The following is a 17617-nucleotide window of genomic DNA, read 5'->3' as shown; positions in this document are numbered from 1 at the left end:
CCGTGTGGGAAAAACCAGGCACAGGCGGACACGCAGACAGACAGGGAATGGGCGGCCACGGCTCTGCGGTCTTTGGAGCTCCCTTGAGCCCGGCTGGGAGAGGGTTGGGTGTGTTTGGGGGGCACGAATGCAGGTTGGATGCACACAGCAGCAACCTCCGGTGAAAGCTGCTGTGGTATGAGCAAGCGAATTCACACGGCAATAATGTCTACATAACGCCTATAATAAAGTCTATAATGTCTGTATAATGCCTATAATAATGTCTACAGTGTCTGTATGATGTCTATAATAACCTCCGTAAGGTAGGAATCAGCCTCTTCTCCCAGGGAACACGGGACAGGACGAGAGGCCTCAGTCTGTGCCTGGGGAGGTTGAGGCTGGACACCAGGAGGAATTTCTTCATGGAAAGGGTTGTTAAACACCGGAATGTGAGGAACTGCCGTTAAACATTGGAACTGCCCAGGGAGGTGGTGGAATCACCACCCCTGGAGGTGTCCAAGGAACAGCTGGATGTGGCACTCGGTGCTCTGGTCTGGTTGACAAAGTGATGGTCAGAGGTTGGAGCTGATGATCTTGGAGATATTTTCCAATCTAAATGATTCTGTAATGCACGAGCCTGATGTGTGAGCCATTTAACACTATAATCTTTGCCTGGGTGAGAGGATATCTAAGACAAGAGTATCTAAGATGTTTTCTCAGTGTATCGGCGCACGAAAGTCCTGACTCAGAATAAGTGTTTAATTCATTAAGCCCAAACAGCCAACTTACAACTAAAGATGTGTTTGAGCACTTTTCTGGAGAGCGGTAGGTTTTTCTGAACCCACACAGCACACATTGCAGTCTGCTTTTATTTAAGAGGGAAGTAAAGGAGATGCGTGTCATCTACTGGCCCTTTAACGCAGGAAGATATTTAGGTTCCAAAAATTCTAATGGCAGTTCAGAAAGGAAAAGAAAAGCTGAAAAAATCCTGTGGTAGAGTGAAGCCAAGGCCCTTCTCCTTCAGGCTGGAATCCCACAGCAGAAGTCTGGAAAATTAGCCCTGCCCTCTAAATTCAGGGAGGTAAAACAGTTAGAAGAAACTGCAAAGTCACCAGAACAATATTAAGAAATAAATCCAGTTCAGTTTCTGTTGGTGATTCTTCCAGATGGTTTTAGCTTAAAGTTTTCAGTTTTTTAAAAAATAAATATGAAGTAAAATGAGAGAACACAAATCAAGTCAGCAGTATAATGCTATTTATAGAACTTTCTTGTGACAGGGTGTTTTTGTTTCTTTCATGTTGGAGATAAAAGTTTGTATTTTGCCTCTCAGTGTCTGCTTTGGAAATTTTTGCCTGATATATTTATATATATGGATAATAAAGATATATGCATGTATAAAACCCCTCACCTATGATGAATAATATCTCTCTGGAACCTGAAAAATTACAAATTAATTGTAGGCCTAAACAACCCTTTAGCTTCTAAGTGTAATAGAGATATTTTTAAACAAGTTTAAAGTGTGATAAACTCCCATTTGGCCAAGTACCTGATCCCATGCCAGGCTGGAGTTTTGACAGCATGGAGCTCGCAGAGAAAGACAACTCAGAGAGCAGGGACATTGCTTTGGGACTGCAGAAAGTGAGGACCCAGGGCTTTGCATGGACAGAAATTTGGATGAAATTTAACTTGATGGTTATGAATCATCTGTGAGGGTCTTTCTTGCTCCTCCAGCCAGGCTGCCACAGCTGGGATCAGCAGGATGTGACATCTGTCCAAATTCCCTCTCTGGAAAAGAGTGGGGCTTGGCAGGCTTCTCCCTCACAAAACCTTCCATTCCATTTGGTTCAAAATAGCCTGAACTTGGTGACCTGCCAAGTGCACTGGAAAAGACACCTGTCTGAGGTTTTTTGGGGGAGAGCAGCTTCCCATAATGATGAAAGGGAAAGAACAGTCCACGAGTGGCTCAGATTGGAAGGAAGTACCTGCTTTCAGTGCTGCTTTTGGGATGGCTTTAGGGTGTCAGGAACAGAGCTGGGGCCGTGACTCCTGCTATGACTAACGTATATGATTTTGTCACAGGTTCTGCCAAGACCAGAACTAACCCAGTCCTGCAGATTTGATCCAAAGGACATTATTGTTTGTGGAAAAGCTCCCAGTAAATTCAGTACACGCTGGACCTGCTCTTTAGACCTGCCTGCTGCAAACCAGCTCGTGCTTACGTTTGTAGGGGTGAGTAATAAGGCACTAAGCTCACAGGCTGTGTGTCCATGTTTATGTTTTGGCACAATTGGTAATCTCAGCTCAGAGTTTTGTTTGCTTGGGCCTCTCAGCAGACAGAGGAAGCGCAGAACAGACTTGCTGTGTGTTACAGTCTGCTCAAGAAACAGGGAGGAAGAAGTCATGAGAGACCTGCTGCATCTTTTAGGCTTCTAAAGAGCAGCTGATCCCTGACACAGAGCTGTTTCTGGGTGGTTCCTAACATGCTGCTACGTGTTTTTTTTTTCTAAATCCCAGATACATCACATTCATATGTTTCTTCTGGGATTTAAAAACAAACACTGAACCTTTTCCAGGATGATATTTCTACCTCCCCCACTACACTACGAGCTTTGCTTGCATCACTGCCAACATTTGTTCATTTAAAACTAGGAAATCTTACCCCAGTGGAGAGCAGGTGGGATTGGATTCATTCTGGCCTGGGAGGGATGTGTAGACACACTTAGTCGGGGCATGAGGGGCCTATGGAAGTTGAAGAACTGCTTTCAATGTAATATCATTGAACACTGCATGTATCAAACTCCCCGTTAGTAAAGACCTGTTAAGAAACAGCCCATGATTTTGAAGAGCAGGAAGGACTTCCAGAGGACTGGAGTTCCTGCAATGTGCTGTGCTATATCATTCAGTGCAAATTCCCCCCCAGTGGAAGTCACAGCCAAGTTAATGCATAAAGGCTGCTGATTTGAGAGCCCCAGACTGAGTCACACACGGTCTCACTGCCAGACGTGATGACAGCCTGCCTCTCCCAGCCACTTCAACTGGAGCAGCAGGTTCTCAGCACTTGTGTGAATCAGGAGCTCCGTTCTTGGCTGGTGCAAATGGCTGCAACCACAGTGAATGGACAGTCCTATACAATGGCCTCACACCCCTGAAACAGCTCTAGTGAAATCTGAGTATATTTATTATTCATTGTAATCTACAAATCAAGATGTTTGAAAGAGCCACCATTTGTTTAGAGCATCTTTGCACTGTTCTCTCCAGTCTTTGTAAGAAGGCAGGAGGAAAAGTAAGGAAACACACAGGAATCCTTTAGGGCTTTGGCCAGCTGAAATCTGGCATGTTCTAGTGTCTGTTGGTTTAAACTGCCAGCTCAGTAGCACCCACTATTCACAGGCTTGCTTACCTGTGCAAACCACTGTGCTACCAGCAGGTGCTGGGTTCATTCATCCCACTCCATGTCTAACAAAACCATTTAGATGCAGGTAATTTCCAAAGAAACATATTTACTGTGGCCAAAGATACGTAGCCCTGTTGGCTGGGCATTTTCTCTTCCATTCCCAAACTCTGTGGTCATGTCCCTTTCTTCTCTCCCACAATAGTTTAGGCCTTTGCTCTGCTTCTTTCCATACATACACACCTTAGCCCACAGTAGCCCAATCTCCAGCTCCTCCAAGTAAAGCTACATCCTGATAAGACTCACCAAGGTCAGACAGAATATTCTGTGGGCTCTTCATGCCCTTCCTGTCCTTTGCAGTGGAAGCCATTCGCCTCTGTTTCTCTGGTTTGAGAACTTCCAGTCTGGAAGAACATTATTTAAATCCACTCTGGACCCTTCATTGGATATTGGCTGTCTCCAGGCCACTGTTCAGATCATAATCAAAACTGCTCTTTGCAGATGAACACTTACAAGATCCTTTGGGTCTTGGATCACTCAATTCTTTCCTGTCTTCCCTTCAAATAGCACAGTGCTGTGCCTTTGGGGGATTGTAGACATCCTGGCTCCTGGGTTCCCAGTTTGGGGGCTCTGCTCACCCTTTTCCAGATGAAGAGTGAACACCAAAGAGACAAAGGTTCTTACAGGCACTGTCACATTCCCAGGAGTAAGTAACCAGGGTGGCCTCACCAACTGGTGTGTCCAGGCTCTCAGAATTACAAAGAATGAGTCAGAAGAGCTGAGTCCCAGTTCTGACTCTGCCCATGATTCTCTGCATCATCATATTCCCTCTCAGCTTCCTCAGCTGAAAAACAGGAGTCATAATATTTCCTTACCTGCAAAAGCTGTTAGGAGGATTATTGCATTGTTGTGAATTCCACAGATGAAAGGTACTACAGAAGAACAAACTGCAATTATTGTTTCAAACCTCTGCCCTAGTCCTGTCATCCTTAACTTACTGAATAGCACTTACTCAATCGAGGAAATCCTGCCACTACAGTGAAGAAGATCATTGGAAACGATGACTCTCTTGTTGCAATAAGAGCATTTATCCCCTTGTGTTCAACACCCTTCTCCCTGCCACTGGGATGACTGGAATCACATAATCCCAGATATTTACTACACGTTTTTAAGCGATCTCCTATTTGGGCACTTTTATGTCTTTATCCCAAACATGGCTGTTATTGAATAAATTCCCTTTTTATAATGTTTAACATCCACTCTAGAGATAGCAGCTGCTGTGAGTCTGCTGCTGTGTGAGGTCTCTTGGAGCCCATGGTGGCTGATGGCTGACAAAATAGTCAGAATGGCCAAATTTGGCTGCCTGGAGGCGTGTGGAGCTCAAATCAGCCTTTCATGTGCATGTACAGCGTGCCTAGGGACGTGCCCAGAGATGGAGGGCCAGAATGCAATGCCAGTTTGATATTCATACCCCTTCAGCAGCCTTCTCCACTTGGAAATCCCAAGTGCAAATACTAACAAAAAGCTCCCTTGCAGCGGGGAACTGTGGTTTTGGTGGTGAAACAGGCGCTGAATGGTGAGGTAAAAATCAGAAGTTTGCAGTTAGTACCTACAGCAAAGGTCAGAAAATTGGTGCTCTAGGTTAGTGTTCCCAGCAGCCCCTGATTCCTCTTAAATACTGTTGGGTGCAGTCACACCAGGCACTGTGTGTGGTCAGTCCTCACAAAACTCATCTCAGAAACAAATATCTCCCTTTTTCTCCTTCCATCCCCTCTTGTTTTGAAAAGAATCAAGACTCGGAGGGCAGAGAAGCAAAAACTGCCAGTGTTTAACAGCCTTGAAAATTTTTCTTGTTGAAGCCTGTGCACAAAGCTTTTGAGAAGCATGTTGGTACCACTGTTCATTATGGGTTAAAAGTACTGCAACAGGAGGAATAAATACATGGCAGGTGTTCGTTAACAAGGTACTAATTGGGTAACTGGAGGTGCAACATAAGAGACCACAGAGGCCAATCAAAAGGCTCTGGGTGAATCTTGGATGCTCCTCTGAGCTCGGGGAGCAGGAGGAGGTAAAAAGCTGCTGCTGTAGTCTTGCATTTTATGGAAAAGCTGATGTTAAGGTGTTTTAGAAGAAGCAGACTGGTACATCTTGTGCATGAAACTGTGTGACAAAATCAGTTCAGAATTTAATTTAGAGATTGCAACTATCTTTTCCTTGGCTGAAGTGCTTTTACTTTGGGCTAGGTAATTTGAGCTTGAATTGTTCTGATTTGATTTCACTGTACCTCCTATGGGGTTTATTCAGACTGAGTCAGCCTATGCCTGTTTGGCTAAACCATTATCTGAACTCACTGCCTTGCATAAAGAAGGCTTTAGGGATCCCAAAATATGTTTGCTTTCCTAATCCCTTGGAGGATGCAGTGGGGTTCTTCAAGCACAAGTTTGCAGATCTGCAGGTAGGTGTGTGAGTGACTCGTGTGTTCCAGGTTGAAAGCTGATAGTGGTGAAACCTCTGGGGACAGTTTCCCATGTGAACTGTTTTGCCTGTTCAGCCTGATGCATAATGAACATTACAATTTGGTATGAAACTTGTCTTACACCCACCCTGGGTAAGCTAAGGAAGGATAAGGTGTAATTGGAGACTGCTTTTGGGTTGCAGTTTGGATACACCCTTCATTGACATGGTCATGCATGTGGATTTGCAGTGAGGATCAAACTCCAATATTTAACTTGTGCATGTTCCTCTGTGAGGTGAGTGCCCTGCCAGTTTGGAGGGCTTTGTGCTCTCACATGTTTATGCTCTCTGGCTTTTCTTGTCTCTGCCTTTCTGCCTGCACTCCCCAATTTCACTCTGCTCTCCTGTTGCACTCTTTGCACGTTGCTGGGCTTGCTGAACACTTTGCATTAGGAGCCCCCTGTTCAGCTCCTTATGGCTCTGCCAAGTCTTATGTCGCAGCCAACACGTTTTTGTTGCAGGAGTTTGCCCCAAACTAAAATATAAGTGCATTTAAAAACCAAGCTTTCAGCTTATGGCTCAGCTGAAAACGAGCCTTTAGAGTGCACGGACGACGTTTTTCCGAGTGTTCATAATGAACACTCAGCCGATTGTTCCCTGTCCCCTCCCTTGGAAAGCTTCAGCCTGCCAATTTTTCCCAGCCCCCAAGCCCAGAGCGGCAGCAGTTTTCATTTAGGGACTCTTTGGTCATGCTCATGATTTGGTGTCTGTGTATGTTATGGCATTCATGAATTCATACTCTGGTTATCCATGTGGATCAGGCATGTACTGGAGCAGGACAGTGCATTCAAAAGATCTGACCTGCTTCTCTTTGGCTCTCAAATGCTTTGATGTACGTCTGCTCTCTTAGAATTGCCTTGACAATGGGCGTAGAGCAGAACAGTGGTAAAAAGTGCCTTGTGCTCAAAATCCAGTCCTTCCCTGTATCCCTGGTATCTGGTATTCAGGACACTTGTGGGCAGGGCAGAGTTCAGGTGGTGTTTCAAAGGGGTTTCCTTGCTCAGCCTGGCAGTGTGGAACATTCAGCCAGATGCAGGGCAGGTTTGTGAACACCAGTGTGATGGTGCCCCTTGAGAAGACCCAGGTTTTACCTTTTCCTCCCTGTTTGCATGCTGTGTGTTCCCACAGAGGCCACGTGCTCTGGGTGTGCAGGGCAGTGAAGTGATTTTTGGGTACCTGAAGTTAAAAAGAGCAGCTGGCAGGAGGAAAGTCCAAATCACAAACTAACCTAGAGTGGGGTTTGGCTGTTGATGTAGATGCAACTTCACACACTGCCTTACAAAGGAAATACACCCAAGAGCAGCATGGCTGTGAGCGAGTTTCTGGTTCCTGAGTTTGCACAAGCCTTGAAGTTGAGTGGAAAAAAGCACTTTTTCTTGGGTTTGGTTAAGGCATATGCACAACTTTGGTTCCATCCTCAGGCAGCCACAAGCACGGCTAAGTGGAATTTTCTTAAACATCTGTCCTCTTGCCTGCACAAACCCCAGTCTTTCTGGTGATATCATACCTCTGGAGAAATTTCAGTTCCGTTGCTCGTGTTTTTCAAAAGCTGATCTTCTGGAAATAAGACCTTTTAGTAAAACTGCCTTTACCTTATGGTTAAAATAAACTGACTTATTAATTGGCATCAGTGTGTGGCTGTCTGTACCAGCAGCATGGCAGCCTCTGTTGGCACATGTGTCCACAGAGAAACCCCTAACTCTGTCTTATTTCATGTTGGCACTCAAATGTTTCCCCTCATTTATTTTCCAATGGTTCTACTCTTTTTTCTTTTTTCTTTCTTTTTTTTTCCTGCAGCAATTCAATCATAGTTTGGGTTATAACTAATTTTTTTTTTAACTTCTGTTTGCATTTGTGGATTTGCTTCAGGACATGGGCTGTGTTGCTCTGTTGCTTGGAAGCGTCTGTAACAGTGCTCGTGTTTGTTGATGCTTTTATGGTGTTGTGTTGGTAAAATTCACATTGTTTTTATTGCATACATTAGATTAATTTCTGTTGTTTTCAGCAGTTGACAATATTATGAAATGCATCAACCAGTGCGAACTACGCCGGGTTGTGGGTTTTCTTGATGGATTTTTTTTTTGGCCAGCTACTACTCCAGCGTGCATTGGCGGCGGGCTATTTTTATTGCAGCTCGTATTAGTTGTTGCGTAATAAATGTGAGAGCGCATTACCCAATGCAAGCCGCGATTTAAAAAAAAACACGAAAAAAAGGGGGGAGCGAGAGCAAGCCAAGCTTCCCGCAGTTGCGATTTAAAACTCGGTTCCCCGCGCGGGTCCCGCGTTTCCAGCCGCACTTTTCAAGGGTCTCGCCGTCCCTTCGGAGCGGCGGAGGCGCGACGGCGGGCGGGGAGGGAGGGAGGGAGGGAAGGAGGGGGAAGAGGGATTTTCCCCGGCCATGTCTGCCCGGGGGGACACCCTCCAGCCGCCGCCTCCCCGCGGGTCCTCCCCGCGGTCCCCCCGCCCCGCACCGAGCGGGGCGTTCTCCCCGCCGGGGGCACCGCGTTCGGCGGCCCCGCCGCCCGCTGACCGGGGCATCACCCCTGCCGTCCCTCTCCCCTGCCCGCCGGCCCGGGGAGGGCGGGAGGGGGCCGAGGGGGGGACCCGCCGGCTGCTGGGACTTGTAGTCCCGGCTGCGGCCACCGCTTCTCCCCCGTCCTTGCCCGGGACTACGGTCCCCACATGGCCTTGCGCCCCCGGCGCATGAGCGCTCGGGCGCTGTAGCGCATCTATTATACTGCCTTGCCGAGGATAAAAAGAAGAGCAACTGGAGGGACTATAAGGCAAACGTTGCTGGAGCTGCCGGGGCAAAGTAATCTATTTAATCTTTCCCTTTATTTGTTGGATGCTTGGGTGTGCGTTGCTAGCACTGGGCCATGGTTTCTGGAGGGAGGGGGGGCCGGGGAAGAAGGGGGAGGAAAAGCAAAACCCACTTGGGAAAGGCCAATGCCGATTTTTATTTTTTTTTAATTTTTTTTTTTTTTGCTCCCTCCTCTCTTCTTCTGCTCCTTCTTCTTGCGAGAGCCCCGCGTCGCTTCCCCGCGGCCCCGCAAGCCTTTGTGCGCCGCCACAATGCAACAAAGCGCGGCGGGGCTGGCTGCAGCCTGGCCATTGATTTCCTCCCGGCCCCGCCGCTCCTGCCCACCCTTTTCTTCTTCTTCTTCTTCTTCTTCTTCTGCCGCTTCTTCTCCATCTTCTGCTCCCCCCCTCCCCTTCTCGCCGAGCGCCCGAAGACGCCCCGGCCGGGCGCAGCCGCGGCCCCGCCGAGCCCCGCGCCCCCAACGCAGGACGGGCTTTCTTTCTTTCCCCCCGCCCCCCCCTTTTATTTTTTCTGCTTTTCGTTTTGGGGTTTTTTTGTTTTGTTTTTCTTCTTCTTCCCCCTCTCTCGCTCGGTTTCCCTCTCTCGCTCTCTCTGCCCGCCATCTTTTGAAGGGGAAAATTAGGGGCGAGGAAAAGGAGGGCTGCGGGCGCGCTCTTAAAAAGAAAGAGGGGGGGAAAAGGGAGGAAAAAAAAAAAAAAAGGAGGGAAGAGAGGGGGAAAAAAGGGGGGGGGAAGCGTGGAGTGTAGGGGGGGACCAGGCAGGCTGCAGCCCCCGGTGCCGGCGGTGTGCGGTGCCCGGCTCGGGTGCGGGGCTCGGCGGCCGCCCCGCGCCCCGGGCCAGCGCCCGCCCGCCCCGGCCATTTCCCCGGCCCCGCCGCTGGCTTGGGAGCTGGAAAAAGGTCTGAGCAGGCAGCGTAGGATGGGCTGGAAAGTGCGCGTTTCGCGTGTTGTCCGCCGTCCGCATGCATTTATTTGTGTGTGTGTGTGTGTGTGTGTATCCAGCTGCTTCGCTCGCGTAAATATCCGGTGTTTACCAAACTTCTGCAAATAAATGGAAACCCGAGGGTTCGTTGCCTAAACTCGATACGCTTTCTAGGTGTAAAAAGAAACGCAGATCGCGGATTTATATATATAGAAGTGTCGTGCTATAAATAATGCTGCCGATAATAAAATGTAAAACTTCAAAACTCAGCCGTCCTTCTCCTCCGTTTATGCTTCTTGTTTGGGTTTGGCACCTCCCTGGGCGCTGGGGATAGAGCATTATTTGTAGGCTGCTTGGTTTCACTTTCAAACAAAGCTGTAGTGTTCAGGTCGCAGGGTCTGTGAGCGTCCTTAAGCTGCGTGGTTGGGTCTTGCAGGGTGTTAATTCAGAACGTATTTCCTACGGAATTGACTTTTGACAACGTGGAGAATGCATTCTGTAAGCTTCGTGATAAATGTTCTGTGACAATCCCATAGTGTGGATATTCCTTCCTGTTCATGTCTTCAGGAGCTAAAAGTTACTAAAATAAACTTGTTTGGATGAGCAAATACGATGGCTTCACTAATATTTCAAACTTTTATGTGTATGGGGTTTTTTTGTTTGTTTGTGGGTTTTGGTTTGGTTTGTTGGGGTTTTTTGTTTGTTTGGGGTTTTTTTTAATATCTTAAGTCTCTGACACTGGTAAATAATAGTAGGTTGACATAATTAGAAAAGCACACCTGCTGTTCCTTGCTGGGAATGGAGAAGCATTTTTTTTTAACATGCTTGTTAGTATTTTTAATGTGTTCAGTGTATGTGAGTGGGCTGAGGGGGTGTGTCTACACGAAACTGGAAGTTTAGTTTTAAAGCTGAAACTGTTGTCTTTAATTCACACAGTGCTAAGTCAAGGTATTAGAGAGGGCTTGGTGACTGCCATATGTGCTGCAGTATTTGGGTGAGAAGTGCAGAATAAATATGCATCGATCAAAACAAACAAGAAATCCCCAAAGCAGTTTGGTTGCTTTAACAAGCAAAAAAAGCCACGATCTGTATTGCTTACAACTACCCAACTGCTTGAGTGAACTGTGAATCCAAGTCCTGCCTTCCTGATCTGCAGATCACAGCACTTTCAGGCTGCCGGGTGTCTCATTTTGTTAGTGCAGAAGTTTGGGGAGTTTTTAATAATACACTGGGAGGCTCCTGCTGAAACAAAATAACTCCTGACCTCAAAGCCTTCCTTTCTGGAAAGAATAAATGCTAAGATTGTGTATTTCTTTCTCGTCAGCCCACACTGGATAAAAATATTCACTCATGAATGTATTTGGTGTTTTGAGACAATGTTTAATAAAAGGGTTGAGCAGGGGGTAACAGTCTTATACAATGCTCAGCATAAGCTTGATTGCAATATTGTCTTCAGTGCTGAGACAGTAGCTATTCCAGTGAAAGGCTTTTCAGTTGTAGCGACCTATGCACGCAGAGTTTAAATTAGGAAAGAATGCACGTGCAATGTGAAGTGTCTGAGGTTTGTTTTCAAAACCGACTTTGGAGTGTTGGTTCTGTTATCTTCAAATAAAAACCAGGCTTCTGGAAATAAAACTCGTGCCATTTAAGCACCGAAGTGCTTACAGAAACTTTAGTTCTTGTCATTAAAAAAATATTTAGAGGGAAAGCGTATTGAAATCTGATGTTCCAGCTCAGTAAGCATGCTGGGGCAGCAATGCTGTTTCAGTGTCTATCTGCAAAGAAAGCTGGTGGGGGTTTTTTTGTGGTTTTGTTTGTTTGTTTGTTTTTTTAATGTCTGCAAATGCAAGTATTTTAGCAGATTTCATAACTGGTTGCTTCTTTGCACTGGGCACAATGACTTAAATCACAGTTTTTAATAATCTGGCAAAATGCTTCTTTCCTGAGTTAAGAATCATGTGTTTAAAATTCTGTCCTTCAGCTCTCCCCTAAGATGGAGGGAGTCTAACAGAGGTTCTTGGTATCCTCAAACCTTTCCTGCAGGCCTGGGATCCAGCCTGCCTGACCCGAGGGTCTCTTCCCCATGAGGCTGAGGGCAATACACACGGATAAACCAGTTTGCTCTGGTGAAGGCTGGGGCTTCCCACAGTTTTTACAGACACTTTTTTTACTTGGTACAAGTTCTGAAAGATGCTGTTTAATATTTACCTCTTCACTTTGAGGGGGGGCACTTGTGCAGTGGGGTGTGGGTGCAGCAAGCCCTGCTGCACTCCTAGAATCTCACTCCTCCCTGGAGTAATCTGGGAGCCTGATCGCTCTTGTTGACAGCACAAACAACTCGGGAGTCAAATCCCTCTCCTCAGCAGCAGCTGAGTGATGTAGTGAGGTCTCATGTTTCAAAGGCTTAATTACTTTTACAAAATATATTACTCTGTCTGCTTTGGTAAGCTATCAGGTGCGCTCAGCACAGACAGAACTACACTTTGCCAAATAAATGAACAAAGAGTGTTTTGCATCTGAGCGTTGTTGATTGTTTCTCTTTAATCCTGGTTGCTCCTTCTTTGCTAATTTGCAAAATTCATTAATCCTCAGTGGGTTTCCCAATCATTACCATGAACCATATGTTTTGTTTTGTTGTGTGTGGTGTCAGTGGTTTTTTTTTGGTTTTGTTTTGTTTCTTTTTAAATTGCCACGTTATTCTTCAGCAATAACCCAGAGCACCGTTGTAAGCGATGGAGTTCTGGGAATTAGGAGGGAGCCATTGTGTGCTGTGCTGCTCAGTGAGCTGTCAGGACATTTTGGAAGGATCTGTGGTGCATCTCGAGCTTTTCATTCCACAGGATCTTCCTGCAACATTCGTGTGTTTTTTGTCAGTCATTAGTGCTTGTTGGACGCGAACAACTTTCTTTGGGGCACAGTAACTCTTTAACCCACTTGTTGCTAAAGCTGGTATTGGGAGGAGGTAAATTATTCTGGAGAGCAGTGTGGAAATTCACTGCAATGTGCTGCTTCTTCTAGTAGTTTTTTTCCAATTCTTCTTGATAAGATAGTGACTGAAAAAACACTGGCTTCTATTTTGGATTCCTTTTGTGCCTTTCCAGGCCTCAGCCTCTTTTCAGCAGATGCTGTCACGTTTGGAAATACTTCAGCAACATGGATAACCTAGGCCAGAGGAGTTTTTTCCCCTCTCTTGGGACCAGGGCTTGACTTTCTCCTCTCCACCAGCAATGCAACAGGTGTAGCAAAGACAATCTGAAGTGAAATTTTTGTGCTTGGAGGACCAATCTGGAACAAAATGCCCTGGCTGAACTGACTCCATTTAGCTTCAAACTTTGAGGTTTAGACTGAGACGCGATTGACACTGGTTTGCTTTGGGAATTATCCTTGTCTGCTCCTGTCTTTCCTTTAAAAAGAGAGAGGCAGGGACAGGAAAGGGTTGCAGTTTTCCTTGAGAGCTGTTCCACTCTTGAAGTTTACACTTGGAGCGCTTCACTGACACAGTTGCACTGATATCTGTGCAGAGGCCAAATGCAACATGTATTGAAGAAAAAGCACATTTTTCCTTCTGTAACTTTATCTTCTCAACTGCTCCACTTATCCTCGTGTAACACCACAGAGGGTGCCTGGTTGGGGACCCACTGCTATGGCCATGCCAAGATAAATCTGTTTTCTAAAACTGCCCTGGTCAATCGGTTTGGCCGTAGGCAAGTGCAGAGTTTGCAGTCCAGAGCTTTTTGCTGGGAGGGGATGTAGGATGTAGCTGCCTTTTTGCTTACCAAGGCTGGTTTAGGAACTGTGTTGTGCTGTGAGCTGTAGTGAAAGTGATAAGCTGAGCACACGTGTGTGTGTGTTCTGAACTGTGTGTGCAAGAATTGTGTCTGAGTTTAGTGGAGAATGCTGTTCCTTGTTGGAAAGCATTGCTTTTTTGCAACTTTTCTGTTAGTTAGAGTCTGAAATAGTGATGAAGTGCAGCTCTTCAGGATACCATATGAAAGGGGGAATGCTGCCCTAAGTTTCCCCTGGAGTAAGAGCTTTATGGATCAGCCTGTGTGCCCAAAGTGTGTTCCTCTCCTAGGCAGGAATAAGCCATGTGGGAATAAACTGGGATACTTGTGTCCACACTGTAATGGTCATACTTGCTTTGACTTGAACTTCATCCATATGCAGGAGCTTTGAGAGGCTTAAGGCTTATCTGTCCTAAGCTGTGGGTGCTCTCAGCAGGACTGTGCTGGGAAAGCTGAGCTCCTCCTATGAGGAGTCTGTCCTTCTGCCCAGAGCAGTGTTCCCTGGGTGTCTGAGGCAGCAGGGAGCACCTTCCCCTCTCTCCCTGAAACAGCACCCTCTATTCCCTGTGTAGGGAGGGGTAATAAACTTTAAGATCCAGATTTTTCCCCTTTCCCGCAGACTGTTTGGGGGTTTAAATCAGATGCATAAACTCGAGACAGCAAAAGTTGCTTTGGTACTCTCTCAGGGAATGACAGCAGCTTAGCTATCACAGTTTGTTCACACCTCAGCTGACCTGGAACTTCCTTGCACAGCTGAGCAAGTTTGTGGATCTACCCAAGCTTAGCAAAATCACTTTTCATCGGAAATAGTAGACCCCATAGAGCCTTTTGCACTTGTGTGACTATGTTTGCTTTGAGTTAACACATTGAGTTATTCTGGGACAACATGCTTGTTCAAACACAAGGCACTTCAGTTGGTTTGGAAGCAGATTAAGCCGAGTTGGTGGGAGCATGCCCAGGGGACAAGTGGGGGGTCTTAAATTTTCGTGGCAAGTGACTGCTGCTCTGTCAGCAAAGCTGCAATAACTACCTTGGTGGGTGGGTGCACTTGCTCTGCCCCATTACCAAATATAATGTTACTGTGGCTCAGCTAACAAGCAGTATATTTATGTCATGGTAATTCAATCACTTTCATTTCATTCTTCATCCCCATAAACTGACTTGATTGTCATATATTGATTTTTACGGGAAAGATGCAGTGCTGTAGTTGTAAACCCAGAGCATGATCTTAACCAGTGGCAGCTCATCCATTCTTACCACACTTGTGATGCTTCTCCTCCTGAGATGGATCTGTTCTTCTTCAGAATAGTAGCTTTAATCATTTAAATACGTAAAAAGAAATTTAAAAGCGAAGTAGGAGAAAGTGCTGGAGCACAAGAAGAGGGTAAAGGAGGTCTGTTGATGAAGGTGTTTTCTGTAATGAATCACTTTGGTTCTGCTGTGTGTAGTGAAATGCTTCTAACAAGTTAGCAGACGGATGTGTGTCTGTTTATTGGAAGTCTGTTGATGTTTGCAGGGAGCTGCCCCTAAGGATAACATCTGTAGCACTTGTAAATGATATTAATAATGCTGATATATGGCCTTGCAGTACTGGTGTGTAAGGGAGAATTGCAGTGTAGGTTATTAGGCACACAGAGCAGAAAACAACCCTTTAAGTAGGTAATACAGAGGAATTAAGTGCTATTTGCAAGGGCTCTGTATTTTATACTTTGCTCAGAGTGCTTTTTGTACTTAGTTTCATTAAGAGGAGGCAATCTTCCTGTTCCATGTAGCCTTTTAAACTCAGCTGGAAGTGGAATTTGGCTGTATCTAAACCCCCCTCCCTAACAGGTGTCACGAAGGACCTCTTGGGTGTTGTGCTTTATCTTTAAGAAACGTGTTTGAAGAGCGCTGCAGTGTGGGGAAAGGGATAAAGCAGATGGCAGTTTGAGCTTTGCACTTTCTTTTGGTGATGATTAGCGTTGTACTTAGTAAAGAAGTTGTTTCCAGAATCCCAAGTGATGCTGTTTGAACACCTTGTAAATACAGGTTCCTCTGCGTGTTTGCTTTTTATTTTCCCTTAATATTTAGTACAACCATAACGCTGAGAAAGGATTAATCTGTAAATGCATGGGAAAAGGCTAATGACTTTAATTGTAGATGGCAGTGGAAATATTCATATCCCCATTTTACAAGTGGGGAACTGACAACTGCAGCGTGGGGTGTCAGAACTGAGCTGAGGTGTCAGCAGGCTGGTTTGTAGCTGGTTTTTTTTTTTTGTAATTCTGTGCAGGTACAGCAGATGCTTGGAGATGCTCTGCCCAGCAGGGAAGCAGTCAAGCTCTTGTGGCTTTTTCTTTTCTTTTTTAGCCTTTTCTTCAAAAAGCTTTGTGTCCAATAATTTCTCCTTTTGAAAATCAAAGTGCAGAAAAAGAAACAATCAGAGCAAAACCTGTTGTGGAAAGACTATGTGTAATTTATTCACTGTATGCTGAATCAAACAGAGGGAGCTTGAGGTTTTTCCTTATACTGTGAAAGTACACAGAGCACCATATGCTGATTACAAAGGGTGACTTTTTCAGAACACAAATGTTTACCTGTGCAGATCACATCCTTTAAAAAGCAGAAAAGAGGGCCCTGGGAAAGTGCAGACATCCAACAATCCCGTTAGTTCTGAAGGCTGTGCGGGTGTTGCCACGTTTGGCTTTGCTGGGTGTACCTAAATGCTTCTGTTGTGCACGGATCAGCTTAAACTTGGGTCAGTGCCAGAGCGTGGGGGTTTCTCTACTGTTTTATTTTGTTTGTGTTTTTAATCATTTCGCTGAAATATGGTTTGCTGACCTGAAGTTGGCAGAACCGTTCTCAGGAGTCGCAGGATGAATCGTCAGCAGTAACACTCGTTGAAGGAGGAGGGTTATGGTGCTCTAGTCTGCAGTTAGAAGAGTAGGCTGGTTGTGTATGATCCAGCATTTAACAGCAGCCTGTGGTCAATCACATTTTCAAACTGCATGAAATGGGAAGCTTTAGCTTCTATCTCCTCACTTAGTTCATTCCTCCTCACTTCTAGCTTCCTCTGTGTTTTGGTTTCTCCCGGAGGGTGTAGATTAGCTCCCTGTTTCCTCCTGCAGTTTATCTGCTCAGTGTATTTGTATCTGTGTCTTTCCAGTATCTGTGTTTGTATCTGTTTCAATTTCGTTTCCTGAAGGAATGTGAGCAGCAGGAGCCCTGGGCTGACTTCTGCTGAAGCCACTGAGTATCAGGTTGAGACTATTCAGCATTATCATCCAGCACTGAAATGATTCACAGCCTCAACCTGCTGCTTCACTTAAGTGGTGTGTCCAGGATGGACCTGTTGCTCCTGGACTTTTAGCTCTGTGGTTTCTTCTTTTCCTCTGTTGCTCTGTGTTCTGTGGCAGTATTGCCTGATGAATGGTGGGCAAGCAGGAATTCAGAGATTCCCTGCCACTGGGATCTGTTGCAAGCAAGTTCACAGTGAAGGAACATCAACCTGACACACAGTTTCAGTCTCCTACTTTCAGAGCAGTTGGTGATGCTGACATGAAGGATGCTCAGGAAGGGTGACTGTGGTTCAAGCCCAGATAACAAATGGATTTGTGGTTCTGGTTGGTCCTGAAGTATGGATTTGAATGCATAAGCGAGGGTAAGCAGAGGTGGAACAGTAGATTATGTCCATGTGTGAAGTTTAAAGTGATAATGCAAGAAACATGGAGAGGTGGAATACAGAGAAGGCATCTATCAGACAGCATTTGAGCCAGTTCTGAATTTGCACAGTGGGCCTATTGAAGAAGTTGTGACTGATTCAGTGGAGGCTTTTGCTGTGCCCATCAGCAAGGCTTGAGTTTGGGATTGCCAAACCTTTTTTCCCCTCCTTGGCTGACTCTGATGTAAACATGGTGATTCCTTTTCTTGACTAGGCTGCACTTCTCTTTGTGGTCTTTTAGCAAATGTGATGGAAGAGAATAGCATCTCCATGCTTCTGCACACCTTATGCCTGTGTGGTGGGACTTCTCTAGCAGGGATCTCCTGCAGGGAGAGGAGGCATCTTCAGGGCATTGATTAGATCAGCTCTCATTGCTATTGTAACTGAGACAGTGGGAGCATCCACACATCTGATCAGTCTGATGAGACTCTCCAACCCCAGATACCCAGCACTGAACCCTCTTTGTTATTTTACCTCTCTGTAACAGGCAGCTAGAGAAGGGGTTG

The 17617-nt window shown here is 45.8% G+C and overlaps 1 protein-coding gene across 4 annotated transcripts in view; it reads left to right on the top strand.

Moving 5' to 3' along the window:
* The window catches only part of BRD3 (bromodomain containing 3), a 45535-nt gene that overhangs the window by 573 nt on the left and 27345 nt on the right, over positions 1 to 17617 (top strand). The window contains exons 2-3 of one of the 4 annotated variants that reach the window (XM_027687421.1): positions 2059 to 2208; positions 6029 to 6120. The gene's annotated coding sequence lies outside the window, so the exon portion shown is untranslated. Of the gene's footprint in view, positions 1 to 74; positions 230 to 2058; positions 2209 to 6028; positions 6121 to 8569; positions 8697 to 17617 lie in introns of those variants that run through there. The other 3 variants (XM_027687423.1, XM_027687422.1, XM_027687424.1) reach the window with 3 other exon arrangements.

Source organism: Neopelma chrysocephalum, unplaced genomic scaffold, assembly GCF_003984885.1.
Source record: "Neopelma chrysocephalum unplaced genomic scaffold, ASM398488v2 Primary Assembly neopelma1_74, whole genome shotgun sequence".
Lineage (NCBI taxonomy): Eukaryota > Metazoa > Chordata > Aves > Passeriformes > Pipridae > Neopelma > Neopelma chrysocephalum.
The sequence above is the reverse complement of the archived record's forward strand: the minus strand, read 5'-3'. Positions and strand labels throughout refer to the sequence as shown.